The 16,206-nt window shown below is 36.8% G+C and overlaps 1 protein-coding gene across 1 annotated transcript in view; it reads left to right on the top strand.

Moving 5' to 3' along the window:
• Positions 1–1,463: 1,463 nt before the first annotated feature.
• The window catches only part of LOC107191994, a 403,989-nt gene continuing 389,246 nt past the window's right edge, over positions 1,464–16,206 (top strand). Inside the window, exon 1 of the mRNA XM_015581162.1 lies at positions 1,464–1,563. The gene's annotated coding sequence lies outside the window, so the exon portion shown is untranslated. The remainder of the gene's footprint in view (positions 1,564–16,206) is intronic.

The following is a 16,206-nucleotide window of genomic DNA, read 5'->3' as shown; positions in this document are numbered from 1 at the left end:
AATATGTCAAAAATATGGGAAATCAGAGCTTGGCCGGAAATTTTTGACAGCATACCGTCGACAATGTATTAAATATGAATAAATACATGAATCAACACGGGGATCACGATGAGAAGTTGAAAAATTTATGCACGATGGCAAAAAGATGCGGATAAATTAATTATTTTGTTCTTGTTGCCGCTCAAGTAGGTGGGACCACCATGAAAATATAATTTCCGCAGCTTTTTATTCCGCGACGAGAAATTTGCATAACCGCGGCCGGGATAATAATTAATCCGTCACTGTCACATAGTGAATTTAAATGGGCAGGAAGTGGGTCGTTTAATTTAAATGCTTGCACAAGGAATGAACGTGTCGACGTCCGAGTTACATCGTGATTAATATCAAACTAGGCTATTTTTCACGGACACGCTCGATCATGCGAAACGCGGGACGCGGACCTAGTTCCGCGGTTAAAATGAGACATTGACGGGTCTTCCCAGATCCAGGTCATTTCAAATTGAATTTTCAAGCTGGATAACCTTTTTACCTTATTTCATTTTTATATATTATTTTATTTTTCGTGTACATTGTCACGCAAAACTTTCGACCATCCCTCTTTGTTTGAATAAAATAAGATTTCTTATATATGTATTAATTTTATTAAAAGCATTACATATTAAGAAAGCATTGCTTTTGTATAATACGATTGGGCATTACGACGATCATTATAATGTAAATATTCTTTGCAACGTATGTTCTTCAAAAACTTCAGGGGGCTTCTAATTCTGAAACGACAACGGAAGTGTCTTTTAGATCAGTGTTAATATATATAATTACTCGAAGATGTACACAATTGGATGAAGTGTATGGAAAAAAGGTTTTTGTTTAAAAACTGTACAACTTCGAATCGCTAAAAATAATATATGTAGATATGTTAACGGTATTGGACGCCTTAATATAGAATAAAAAAGAACTAGCTTTAGTTAAAATGTTTCAATTTTCATATTATGATAAATGTCGGTAGATTTTGTATTGTTATTATTATTACCAGTGCTAAAATGTTCCTACTGCTGCCCTGTACATGAAAAAATATAAACAGCACGCCGAATATTATTTCAAGTTCGACGGGTCTCGACCAAACAGTTACCAAACAGATCCATCGAAACAAAACTGACCCCACTAGTGTTTACAAAAATCACCCCACCAAATACTGTTTCGGGACAGTATTGAATGAGAGTTCGGACAATACGGTCGGGAGTTGGAATTTCCAATTTTTGCATTCATAGCTTTTCATATTCATGTAGTGTACTTAAAGTGGTTTATCGTAGTTTAAACAAATTTATATCGTGGATGTATCATTTAGTAATTTTGGTTAAATTGAACACAGTAAAATATTTCAGTTGTAAAGATTTCTTTGTCTGGATATAAGTGATGGAATTGGATTGATGTGACAAAACGTTTTGGGATTTGTAAAGGGTATTATCATTTTATTTTATAAGAAGTTCTGATGGTGTGTGCAAGAACAGTGTTCAGTAGTGTTGGAAGTGTTGCTCCTCGTGTATCGTCATCCACCGTTACAAGGTATGTTATAATAATGTAATGACTGAATTTTGTTAGTACATGAAATTACTAAAATTATTAATAGTTACATTATTTATCGATTAACGTGGACGCAATCGTGTAATATTTAACTGGAATCGAAATCCAATTGAGTAGGAATTTATTAAACAGAAAGTAAAATGAAGACTTCGTTCGTCTCGTTTGAATTTTTCAATTCTTTCATTCAATGGTAACAGAAGCGATATGTTTAGGTACTCCTTATGGTTAAGGGCATTTTTGAAGCTACTGCTTTTGTTATATCAACTTCTAGGTAGAAAATGGAGAGAACAGTTTTATTATTATTTAGACGTTTTATAACATTTCTGATTTTGACGGCAATTGCAACTATTCAACATTACAAGTGAATAATTAATGCAAAATACATTACAATGCAATGATTTATTAAGAATATTCAAAGTATGTGTTTATTATTTTTTCTTTATAGCCGTATCAATTATCAAAGTTGATTAAATTGTTCCGTTATGAGAGCTGTAATGCTTAATACAACGAGATCGGTAATTATCAATAAATTGGATGTTTATTAATCTTCACTAACTGTATGATAAATTTTCAATGATATAAAATTGAAGAGCGGGAGTCTGCCGGCCGAGTTCCCGCGGTAACGTTGGCTACCAATCGCAGCGCGTAGCTACGGACTGGTGATCCAACAGACTCGCTTTCTGGTTGGTCGGGATTTTTCGTTAATATCTCGTTAACAAAGTATCGGATAACATTTTTGCTAAGGAAAAACTTGTTTCAAATCACCTAACGAGCCCGTCATTTCCGAGTCCTCCAACGTTTTTGTTACACCCTGTATAATTCGCGAATCTGTTTACTTCCACGGAACAACGCTCCGCTACAACGCACACGGTTCAGCCCCTTTGTCTTCTATAGATCGCATCCGGTCGGTCGGAAAGAGATCGAAAGCAGAAAGTGCAATGTTTTCCATGAAACTGGCAAAGAGCAAAGGGGCCAAAGTGGTATCGCGAGAAAGTTACGCTCGTGTTCGAACCGCCGCCGAACCCGGAGCGGTGTATTTGTTCGCGGCAGGAGGAAGTTCGTCCGCGCCTTCCGCTCAAACAGCGGCGACCGCGCCTAAGGATTCGAATTTTCTGCTTTAATCTACGTTTCGGTGGTGGTCGGCGTCAAAGCCGCCTCGCCCCTCCACGAGTTTGATTAAAAATAGCGGCAGGGATCGCCAGTCGAACTTTAAATAACAGCAAAACGTTTGTGCAAAACGCGTGTCGACGCGACGGCCGACCTACTTATGCTTCTCTTTATTGCACACGCTTAATTTTCAGCCATGGTGCATTCACACTGGCGAAACTTTCCGACCGGATGGCTGGATAAAAATATAACTTACAGCGAAAACTTACTGCAAACAATCCATACTTTTAGTTCGGCGCAAAATTGAACGGAAAGTTTTGCAGTCTCTCTTAAAGGAAACCCCTGTATATGTATTTGCCGCATAGCGTATAAAATAGAGTAAAAGAAAAACTGTGAAGAGTATTGGTACGATAATTATTCTGTACTGAAGTTAATAAGTTTTTCAGTAAATGGAGAATAGTTTTTCTTGATCTTGATGTTTGTACGTACACTGCGGATCATAAATGTTCGGATACTTATCGTATATGCTGTATTGGAATTGCTGAAAACTTGATGTAAATATCGTTTGAAGGATAGTCAAGCTCGATGGATAACGTATATGATACTATGGAGTAATAAAAGTGGTTTGGAGTATATCATTTTTACGTAAGATCACATTAGTTTCGTACAGATCAGTTGTCCTAATACTTCTGAGTGGTAGTGTGTACATCTGCAGTGTAGACACACTGCTGACGACATTTAGGGTATCATCTATTGCAGTAACTCTGCTCGTCAATATGACGTATAATCTCCAAAAAGTTTTTTGTACAAGCATAACTAGGTGTTACTAGTGCGAATATTGTGCGGAAAAGATATCAATTTCTCAAACTAAGCATCTGTTTTTTTTCTTTTGCGTGGTGGGTGCAGCAACACCAGCATTGTCAGCGATCCTCTAATTTTTCTGAGCAATTCCTTAAGGACCTAAGATTCTACCAACATTGGATTATCAATGCCACGAATCTGTTATCCTCCATTAGTGTCTTTCAATTTACCATGGGCTTTCATATTTTCCATTTAAAATATTTCGTTCCCTGGACTTATTACTCTCTAAGAAGCATCCCAACTTCTTGCTCATACAATAGTTTACCTGCAGTCAAGCATTATATCTAACACTACTTCCCCCTTAGTAACAGGTTACGGTGAATTTACAGTAGTCAGTCAGTTGTGTCCATCGTTAGAAGTAAATATTGCGAACTTCGATCCTCGTATCTATTACTTTCGAACACACTGTATCGAAGGTCCTCCACGTCTCAATAAGGCCCATTTCTGGCTTCCGAATGCAACAAAATATCTTTGTCGAAATTTGAAACTAAACCGAAGTCGAGCGCCTGCAACATCGTCAGCCAATTAACGCGGCTGGAACATCATCAAGCGGCTCTTGAATCGCTCGGTATTAGTTCGCGAAGTGTTCGCGCAGCAGATTGCGAACGGTATTTTCGGTGGGCCGCTGCATGGCTGCAGTTTAATCTTCGCCGCGCGTTATGCGGCTATTTAAGGTCAGGGCAGGCGGGGGAACGGTCTAGTGTTATTTTTAATCAAACTCCTGCAGAGCATTGCCGCGTCTCGCCGTCGCGGCGGGGTTGCAAAACCTCTGGGTCCAGTTCGAAAAGTTCGAATCCTTAGACGCGCGTATCGGTTTAACGGGCGATCGTTGTGGACTGTTTATTGCTGCATTATTAGAAAACGCGACAGGACATCGTTTGTGGCCCCCGAGAATTTCATTCTTCGACGTTCCGTTTTATTCTGAAAAGAATGAGAGAATTTCGAATCAATGGTTTTCATAAACATTCAATACATTAGGGAATATATAAGAAGGGTGTGAAGAAAATTCACATAAACGTGGGCCTAGAAATTTTTTCTCTTCGAGATACGAATACGTTTTATTTAGTTATTAGGTGTACCAACTAGTAATCCACTACCTTTTGTTATATTAAGTATTCTTGTTCTGGAAGATGTGGAATCTAAACCGTGTCAGTGGTATTTATCCTTGTTCTTCAATGTCCACCGTCATTTCTAATGAAGAAGAAGGTAGAAAGACGTTTTGAATTTGAACTAGATTACTCATTTATAAAAAATAAATTGTGGATTAATTATTGGGTACACCTAATATTTCGTTAAGAAAGTTAGCACTGGAGTTATATACCCATAAAACTGACAGAATTTCTTGTTTTACAATTACTGAACGTATAAATGTGCTTTCGTCAGATTCTGTATTAAGTTCTTCAATTTACTATACATTATACATTGTGCCATATTATGTTCTATCGTATTACACAATTTAATTTAGTATATGTTCAATACTGATACTTATAGTGTTCATGAAATATGTTAAAAATTGCTGGATTATCTCTTCTATTTCGTCATACGATATTTGGAAAATTTACACACTACAAGTAGAAGTATCGAAAATGACAGTTTCAATAGGATCTCACGGGAAGTTACATAAAATTAAAAATTAAGATGTAATTAATTTTCAAATTCCATTAGCATCAAAGTCTTTGTACCTTCCTACGTGCCTGACGGAACGCGTTAAATTTCAACGTTTCTTTGAGTTCCTTTCTTCTGCAGTTGTATGTATAATTCGAAAGCTACAATATGAAAGTAGAGTGTCGGATATCGACTAAAAGGAAGTCGAATCTTCTGGAGGCTCTAGGATGACTACTCGTTTCAAACTAGCGACAGACATGAAACCCGCCGAAGGAACTAGAGTTTCGGAATCGTAATCAAAGTAGCTTTAAAGCGTAGTTCCTCTTCCTGTTGCTTCGCGGGAACTGTGTCCCACATGACAATTGATGCTCTGCAAAGCGTACCGAGGATCGTACGGGGAATGCCATGCTTCTTAACCAGAAGGTTAAGCTAGTGTGGGAAATCATTTGGTTTTACAACGACAAATCATTCATACTTAAAATAATTGAATGAAATTCTGACGTGTATTAAAGTAGTGCGTTTGTTCTGTTCAAATCAACGATTGTTATATTAAATCGTTAGAAATGTTTTAAACAACCTTAAATTGTTAGTTTGTAAAATCTTATTTTTGTAATACACTGAAAAGATGATATGTTACGATTTGAACATTTGTTGACGAATCATTCAATGTTTAGAAAAATATTCTAAAACATATAATTGGACCCCAATTATTTGATAGTAAAATGTATTTGTATTTTCTGTGACTAAGACTTCTTTTCGTTCTAGTGATCAATAAATTAATTCTTGTAAATTTATATACTACAGGAGTAATATACTTATATTTTTCTTAATAATATATGTCTGTTCAGGTGTAACCACCTGCTACGTATATTTCATAAAATAGGAAAAGAATAGTGAGGAACTTTCTTTACTCTTTCTTTAAGGATTTGTAAATCTACGTTAGTATTTCCTAGTCAAAGAACTTATGAGTATTTAACATTACTAGTAATCAATTAGTAAAGCAAGTTTCCAAACAATTCGCTTTGCAATTATACTACATAAAGACGAATGTAAAAGATTCAGTAAATATTCCATTCGATTCAGATTCAAGCAACACTCTCAATAGTTTTTGATCATTTTTAAAATCTTATAATCAATTTTCCTTGTATGAAGTAAAGATAACGAGGCTGGTTAGAAATTTTGCGCGCCATTTTAAAGAAAAAATAATTCTTTAAAAGAGTACGTAGTTTGAATAAACCTGTAAGTAACCTATCGATTTACCGTTTCGAGGGAACTTTGTTTTAAAAAATACAGTTCCAATTTTGTTTCTCTACTTGTAGAAGTTTTCGGTAGATCGCGTGCTCGGCAAATCTAATGACAATCGACAAAAGCCCAGTGACTGTTACGCTTGATTACACGGAGAACAATTTAACGTTATTGAATTTATCGGCTCTAGCTGATTTTAATTTACTTAAAAGGCTGCTCGTGTATCGCGTTGCCGGCCGAGCGCTCCTATTGGCTGCGATTTCAATCAAATTAGAGATGATCCGCGGAAAATATCGTGCTCCCCGTGCTTACGTCCTTCCTCCTCTCTCCCATACAACCATTCTTTACCCCTTTTTCTGTCTCTTACAGTTAGTAGTCTTTTCCTTAAGTAGAGTACAGAATCCTCGCACGCGAACAGGTAATTTACTTGTTGTATAGAAGAGTAATTTCCACGAATTGGCGTTTCAATGAATGATACTATTAATACGGACGTCGATGGTCGTTGAATATCAAATGTACTTCAGAATATCTTTAATTATTATTACATTTGCAGAATTTTCAAAAAGAACTGGGCAACTGCAGTAGGAGAATATTTTTGGAGAGATATCTTATAAAAATTATAATACTTGTGTTATCATGCTTAGTTTGGCGAATTTAAAGAACATATAGTACTAAACAAATAACAATATGTGTAATACAGTACTTCTTAGTTTCGCATACAGATTACGTTGAATTTCGGACGCATAAACTACACTTAACCAGAATATTTACAGAACGGTCGGATTTCGCACAGTCGAGGACCTGGTAAATCAATTACGTAACACCAATGTAACATAAATCGATTGAACTGCGTTTAAGTAGTAAAATTGCGTGTGAAATCAGCGACCCGATGGGCAATCCTTAATGATGATAATCAGAATCTAGTAGCAGTAATTGCTGTTATTGTTCGCTTACCCGAGCTTTGTTGCGTATATAAGCAGAAATTGGAGTCCCTGTGTTTTCGCTGGTTACTAATCCATTTAATAGTCGTATTTGATATTTTACGAACCGCTATGGTCTCAGTTCAATTTCATGAAACAATGATCTGCGTATTTGGTATAACATGGTTTCATAGCTTATTCTTAAAAATGATTAGTATTCCTTCTGTACTGATAATTGAAGCATTCTTGTAGAAAACACGAAGTGCCAAAATTGAAAAATGTTTTTTTTATCGAAAAATGTTCTGTGCCACTGGAAATACTGAAGTATACAATATAAGTGCAATTTCCCTTTGTAAATAGTTACCAATAGTACTAAAAAACGACATTACTGGTATATATGTATGTTCAATGTTGCCTCTGTAGAGAACACTGTAAGCTGCAATGCAAGCATTATATTTTCGTTTCTCTATAGAAGTAATATGGGAACGTATAGGTTTGGCACTGACATTGTTTACAAATTTAAATGAAAAGCACAGTGAATTTTCTCTACCTCTAAGAGGTAGCATATACAGGGCTCTTTACAGACACAATTTTCTTTCGTGAATTTGGACTGCCTGAACGCAAAAAATTAAAAAATTTCAAGTTCTGTAAATAGTTAAAAGTCAGGTAACTTTTTGTTAGCAATATAATAAAGTGAGCAGTCTCGCAATTTAGTTTGAGTTAAATATACATTTTAATTAAATTCCCTAGTATTTAAATAACTAAAGAGAGGTGTGTGTTTGTTATACTGTGTTTAACATTCGAGTAATGCAATAAGTATTTTCAGTTCTGTATATGGAACAGTATTTCCTATTTTTAATACGGATATATACGATCCTTTACCTGGTCAACCCATTTGATTAAATATCTGTTGCCACGATGATACCCTTTCCTCACAAATCAATAAATCCCCAGCACTGTCCTTCAAAAAACGCCACTCACAGAACTTTAACCGTTTATGTCACTCGCGAGCAGTCGTTCTGAATCTTCTCAACGACATAACGAAACCTACTATTAACCATCCAACCAGAAACCGGTACAAAGGAACAAAGGGAATTGCCCTTAAACAATGCCCTCCGTTTATTAACCATTTCACGTTCCAATCGCCATTTCCATGCCATGGAATACCCGTCCATTTTGTATCAAGAACATCCTATTTTGACGCTCAACCCGGGTACGTCGCGAACAGTACGTTTATTTTCGCAAACTCTCTTTTCAGTCTCTCTGAAAATTACCATGCCCGTTTCGCGTTTGCCAAAAGAGTATTTTTCCTATTCGATAACAGCGACGCACGTTGCACGACCCGGGGTTTCCTGGTCGCGTAATAGTTTCTGTGGGCCGCTGTCCTCGCGACACTGTGCGCGCATCGTGAATGCGTAAGTGTCCTGTAACATTTACAGTAGACTCACGTTAAAGTAGCGGTAGGGATGTCCCAACTCACACGCATAATTCACACACGTTGTTCACAAAGTTCTGATCGAATTGGTGGATCGACCGAATTGCCACGAGATCCTACGTGCTCATTGGCGCACGTTAAAGTAGCGGTTCCAGGAAAAACCCACCTCGAGAGCCGCGCGCCGCTACTTTAACGTGAGTGTACTGTACGACGCAACGAGAAGAGCTGGTCGCCGGGCGCAAAATCTGCCTCTAACAAACGACCGCCAGACACTTTGAAATCACCTCGACGAGGGCATAACCGAATGACAAAAAGTTCACGCATCGCGAGCTACACCCGTGAGCTATTTCTGCGACGTGGATTCTCCGGGGTCTGGGTTAGGTGGAGCAACTCTGTGACGAACGGCGAAGAAATTTCGAGAAATTTCGCGCGTGACACTGGGACGATCTTTAATTTCTATGATTTAACGCATCGCGTGGTATACAGAGTGTCCAAGAAATAAGGTCTACGACTTTAGGTAACAGTAGGAACATATTGGGTCGAGTAAGTAATGTCTAAACAATATAGGCACTGACATAAGGTCTTTTTAATATTGGGAGGACATTTGGGATAATATTCGTTGTAATTAAATGCTTCATGTAAATGTTGAACGTAATACAAAAGAATAAATTTGAAAAATACTTTTGTATAGATATGCATGTCTAAGTAGAACTCTTTACAATGCTTTTCGTTAATTACGATATTTTTCTTAAGAGATTTTTGAAAATTTCTGCCGTTTTATATCCTTTATATCGTATATTTATACTTGAACTCGCGTATTTAAACGAACACAGAAGTATTCTACAGAATCGAGTCCGTTCAGAAAAATTAGATTGGTATTTCTACGGTTTGAAGTGCTTCCAAATTCTTTAATATCTCAGAAACGTTATTTTTTCACCATTGACTTACGAAGAACATTAAATTTTAATGAAATTTGGCAGATCAAATGGTTGGTCATCTTTTCAATTCACCTATTTGATCTGGAATTTCAATGACCTTACGCTACTGCACGAAATGTATAGAATCATCTGCCATTGACTCCCCTTCGAAATATCTTGAATCGAATTCTGTGTTGCTTGAATTCCGTTCTTCTCGGTTTTCGTGCCTTCGACGAGTTCGGGCCAAACAGTTCGTGTAGTCGATCTATTGGAAGTTGCCCGAAGGAGTTTAAAGCCTTGTACGTCTAAAGGCTTTACCCGTTATCACGAATGACCAGCTGTTCGAAAGGGAAGAGATCGGCCGAGCCATTAAAGTCAGAAAAGGTGCAATTAATTCTTGAGTGCGGGGTGTTAAGTAGCCATACGAGACGGCAATGATTGATAAAGGTATTCCGTTCTTCGCACAAAAGTGCACTTTCCATTCATTTAAATGAGAAAGGCGACTTCCACCCTCAGCGTGTGAGACACTTTATTCCGTCGAGCCTGGAAGTATGTGACTCTTACGATAATTTGAGGAAGTGGTTATTCAGAACTTTTTTTAATGAATTCATATGAATCTCAGACGACGTCACTAAGAGTTATTAATAATCTAATTTGAAAGATATTTCTTCAAAATGATAAGTTCATTACTTTGGTAGAAATCTAATGATTTTTTCACGAAGATGAAGTTACTTATGTCTTTACTGTACTTACTAAGTGTGTAGAATCATTTCAGTTGCTTGTAAAATTCCCTAAAAGGAAGACTTTCTAGAATTAAAGTGAATTGAAGTGTTTATGGGCCTTTCATTAATCGAGTCCACGAGGGATCAGCCCAGGTTCGTTTCCAAAGTATCGAATTTGACTCAGAAGGACTGTATCGTCTAACTCGTTACTATACAATTCGCGAAGTTCGCTTATATGTGTATCATAATGAAAACACATTTCAGACACTTTAAGTAACATAAGGTGTATGTACTTGTAAGTAAACCGTAATGAAAACTTGAATGAAACGTATGACATTTCCTATTACCCGTAATCGAAGTTAGTGAGTAATTGACCTCCGTTATAACCGTGATCCCAAAATCGATAAGAATTACTACAATGCTTCAGCTCGAGATTTCTCCCAATGGTTATTTTTCACGTAGGTCTTTCGTGGCTTCAGCAAGGATTCATTGGCTTCTTCGTTTCTCTCTTTTCCACCCTTAATTATCTACCTGTTGTTACTCTGCGGAAAGGAAATTTTGATGGTTCTTTACAATATTACAGATTATTTACTTCCAACGATTTTTCAATGCTCAAATAAAACGAGACATTTGTCTTTCATTCGTTTAATCCACGCGATTCGTGACACGATGCAAATCTACTCTGTTAACACGTTTGTTTTTAAACAGATCAGTTTAAGTTTTTATGCATTTAAATCAACTTGACGAAGTTTGATGATGTTATTGTTTTGTTTTAGACCTGATAGGATCCTTAATAGCAAGTCGAAAATCCTTAATAAAATTTCCGTGTTTGATGTCAGTTTTTATATAATGGACCAAAAAAAGTCTATATTTGCATAAACATCCGCAGTCTAGTAACAAGTGCTGTTAAATGAATGTTTCGTACAAAAACATTGTGCTTAGTATCTCTTTCTGTTATACAAAATCAGAGAAACATGTAGGGAATAAAGATCCGTATGAAAATGACAAATTATTTGCACGAACCAAACAGGTTTCCACGCATGCACTACTGGGAACTTCTGAGCGAAAGCGGCACGGTAAACACGTACATAGATTTACTTATTAAACGCGCCCTTCTACTTCGAAGGATTTAAAATGAGTTATTATTATGGCGCGAATAAAGTGGAACTGTAATTAAGCGGGGACACAAAGTGACTTTGGAGATCGATTAATTCTGGATTCGAATCGCTTGAAGTTATTCTAATTGATTCTCAGTGGCACCCAATTACTCGTCGTATTGGTTGCCTCATTGGTAAACCATTCAATATTGCGGGTCTATGAAGTTTGTAGAAAGTGGTTCTCCAATTATGACTAATTACGTGAAAGACTAACCGATTCGTACATTCTTTCATTGGACACTTGTTAAGCAGACAGTGCACGTGTCAAGTTAATTGAGAACGTATTTTCACTGCTCATTTTGTTTGTAAAGAGGCGAACGTTTGCTTTCGGTTTATACAAACAAAATAGGCATTTATCGACAAAAGAAATAATTTATAGATAAAACAAAGAAGGGAACTAACCGAGGACTGTGTAAATTATTCTTATTTATCCTTTATACGGGATGGACTAAAGTTCGTGGCATAAATAAAATTAGGGAGATAGTACGGCTTAAAATAACACAAAAATGAAGAATAACGAAATTGCGTTGGAAGCTTCATTTTCGAAAAAGTCGACTTTGAAAATATGCTGGGTACGCGTGCAATTGAATAGGCCTTGGCTAGCGCGTCTGTTCACTACATTCTGTTTCTACTTACTATTATGATTAATACAGGCGTTCGGATGAATTTTCAAATTCGATTTCCTCGAAAACGAAGACTCTAACGCAATTTCATTATTCTTGATTTTCGTCTCATCTTGAGCCATACTATCCCCCTGACCTCAGTTGTACCACGAATTTTGAGCTACCCTGTATATGTACATGTTTGAATGAAATGCTATTGTATGTATAGGTACTGCTTACTCTCCAGAAACACAAAGTACATTAAGTCGATTTACATTAACTATCCGCAATCCTCAGTAACAAATGCAATTATCAAACTTATATTGTTGCATAACTTTAGTCGGACATTTCCCTTGACATTTATTAATTTTATTATTTATTTTCTTTTGTTTTACAGCTTATTAGGAATATTTCATTCGCGCTAGTATCTTTTTCCTTTCCCCTATCTGTTACTACCATGAATATAGATCCATCAAATTATTCTCCTCCGAATGCCTTCCACTTGATCTGAAAATAAATATATGTATAACTATTATTTTTGCTGAGAAGTATTAAAATTTTCTCATATCATAGTATTGTAATCATTAAAACAACTTCAGTGTTTTAAAATACTACAATCTTAAATGATCTTAATCTCCGACACTTAACGTAACACGTATTTAGCCACATCTAATATCACCTAATGAAAATTAAACAAGACCAGAATCACCTTTACCATCACAATTTTTTATATCAATATTTTCCATACTCGTTCCGGCGTGGAACTAGCACGGCTACTCTCGATTGCTAACGAAATGTCCGGTTTGCTCGACCATGGTTCCCGCAACTATATCCCATAGCCCGACGGAAAATACAAAAAGCAAAATCGACGAGTCCGTCTCGGCCTCTCTCATTTCCCCGAACTTTCGTAAACACCTTATATTTTCGTTCATTTCACGTTTCTTTCTTTTTTTTTTTGTTCATTCAATTCGGCCGAGGCATCGATGAATATTTATACAAAAATCCGACGGGAGAGTTTACACAGCGGAAAAAAAGGCGCTTTAATGGTGTTATCCAGGAAAATGGAGTCGGTTTCATTAAGCCGGCTGAAATTGCATTGCGCCGGCGCAGTGTGTCCCTTCCGGTGAATTATGAATTTGTAAGTCGAGCATTTTGCATATTTTACGCTGTTTGATATATTTCGCGTGGATACAATCCGTGTGTGGCGGTGCGTCACGCGCACAAACACACACGTACAGAGAGACACACGCGAAACGATTGCACGCGCGCGTACACAAACACATTCACGTAGAGGGCGTATTGATCTCACGCCGGAGTTCCTCCGTTATTAAACATATTGATTTTCGACTTCCTTCGCTGTTTAATTTGCATTTTAAACAGCTTCTTTATTTATTACCGAAAACAACCCGTTAAGCTATGCAAGCCGCGGGAAATGCGCCGTGAGACGCGCGCGGATCTGCATGCGAAAGTAATTAGCGCGATATCCCGGCGCAGTTTTGCAGAATTATTTTTGTTTTAAAGGGACACGCCGCTTGCAACGATTTGCCAACGATTTTTGCGCGTTTTAAGTCACAATAACAAATTTTTTATCGAACTGTGACGCCTGAGGATACAAAGGCGTAGATCAATTGGTTTGATAACTTGGAGGCAAAGCATTGGATCGATCCCTTTTGATAGAAAAATGTAGACGGATGTATCAATGAAATTTCGGGAGGGGAGTTTTTCAATTTCTTTTCACCCTTAATCGAATGACTAAGGAACGCCATAAGTATTTTTAGAATAGTTTATTGTTATTTAATGATTACTTGAAGTGTTGTTTGTTTATTTCGATGGTTCCTTACATAAAAATGCAAAACAACTAGTTCTATAATAAGTAATATCATTTGTATGTAATACGATTTTTGTAATACGTAATAACTAATAAGATTTCCATCTCACCATTTAGAGGTTGAAGCTATCGTGACGAATTATAAAAGACACTCACATTTTATTGGAGTAATTTACAAATACATGAGTCAAAAAGAAATTTGTTTCATTTCGTAGAGATTTCAATCTATCAAAACTAAAGTATGAGCAATATTATGCAAAAATAAATTTAGAGCATTCGAAATAAAGTGTAACTGGAAATGTTAGTACATTTAATTATATCGTAGTTTACACATACGTGGTGTACACACGTAACCTCTGCAGAATAATAATGTACCTACAATAAAAAACTGGTGAAATCAGCATAAAAGATACATTCTTCAGTATTGCAACATAAAGCAATCATCTTTTAACGTTTTAAGCTTCACTTCCTTTTTCACAAAATAAAGGGAAAGCGATAATTATTGTTGTAGTAGTGAGAAATTGTACATTCTACGTGCATCCCTTTGCCAGATGTTGCGTATACGATTTTGATAACACGCCAAACGAAATATTGGCGAGCCAAATATTAAATTCATTATCGATGAAAGAAAGGCACATACATCCCGATATAAAAGCGATATTATTAAAACTTAATAAATTCACTCATTTTAAAAATTGATAATTAACTTTCGAACGGTCCTTTAGCAACTGAACGCGTGACGGGTACAGGTATCATTTGGACCGATAACAAGCATTTCATATTTTTTTAATGAAAATTTGTGCTGTGGGAAACGTTAATCGGGTTTCATTTCTGTATTGTTTCATAAAATATATTATTACGTAGTGATTGAAAATATACAATAGACAGTCTTTATATTTTTCCGTTATCAGACACCTGTGTATTTCAGGGACTACGGCTATTACAAATACATTTTACACATTCATATTATGTGTAACAAAATGTAGTATTTAAAAGAAGCTGATGGATCCGAATAAATTGAGTATTCACGAGATGGAAGTTAAAAATTTACGTCATAAAGTGTTCTTTAGATAATAGAATACTAAAATCCTTTTTCCCTTTTCTAAAGACTGTTATATTAAATCTTATCTGCGTTATCTAAACAGCAGAAAGCAATCTATAAATTGAATTTTATTTGTGCCAATGTTGCTCTATAAACATGGACATAGCAGTTCATTCCAAGTCGAAACAGAAATCCATAGATACACTTGTCAGACATGTTCTGATTCACATGACTCGACGAATTCTCAAATTCCATCTTCTTAAAACCGATCCATCACAGAAAAAAATTCAGTTCTAGAGTTTCAAATTATATCCTATAATATTACCTAAAATTCATAAAAAATTGCCTAATACCCTTAATGCTTTGAACGGCTCGTAGATTGTATCTGCTGAGAATTCCAGATATTTATGAACTTTCCCTTCTGCGAACGTTTCTTCATTTTCCGGCGGGCTGAATATTCATAAAGGATAAAAAAAAACGCACCGTTATTGTTTTTCACGGTGCCAATCGTAGATGCGTCAAGGTTTCAAAGTCGAGCAAGCCAGCGAGCAACAACAAGAGACCCTCTTAAGCTCGCGTCTCGGCCACGATCCATAGAACAACAGCGGCGTGTCGTTTTAGGCCGGGCTCGCATTTCACGCGCCGTTTCTTTTTCTTCTCTCCTCTCTTCTTCCTTTTTTTTCGGGAGTAGCGCGCGACCTTGTTTAATTTCACTGCACCGCCTGTATAGTCCGTGGACACAAAGGCGTCATCCGACAATGCGTCGTCGCGCGTAGGGCGAGAAGAGAATGGCTGGGCTTCTCGTTCTTCATCGATTCCCGGCAACGCGCAATTTCATTTTCTTCGTCGCGGCGCGTCCCATACCCAGGCCTAGCAAGCTTTTCCGGCTTATCGCGATCATTATCGGGGGAATCGAAGTATGTAACCGGGGGCCAACGAAACGAACGGGTGAACGTAAATGATGCTCCTTCCAACAGGGAAAAGTGGTTTAGGTGAGAGACATTGGATGATTATCACTGGAACTGCTAAAACGGCCAATGTGACTGGTTAGTACCCTCGTGTAAGTTATAACTAGACTGGGGATTTTTATACAAAATCACATTTTAGAAGGTTATTCGTAAAGATAAAAAGGAAAATGGATATTTCTTTCTTCCTTTAAGTATCTTATTGAACTCAAAGGGAAA

Source organism: Dufourea novaeangliae, unplaced genomic scaffold, assembly GCF_001272555.1.
Source record: "Dufourea novaeangliae isolate 0120121106 unplaced genomic scaffold, ASM127255v1 scaffold248, whole genome shotgun sequence".
In the NCBI taxonomy this organism is placed as follows: domain Eukaryota; kingdom Metazoa; phylum Arthropoda; class Insecta; order Hymenoptera; family Halictidae; genus Dufourea; species Dufourea novaeangliae.
Note: the sequence above shows the minus strand (reverse complement) of the source record. Positions and strands in the feature narration are given on the sequence as shown.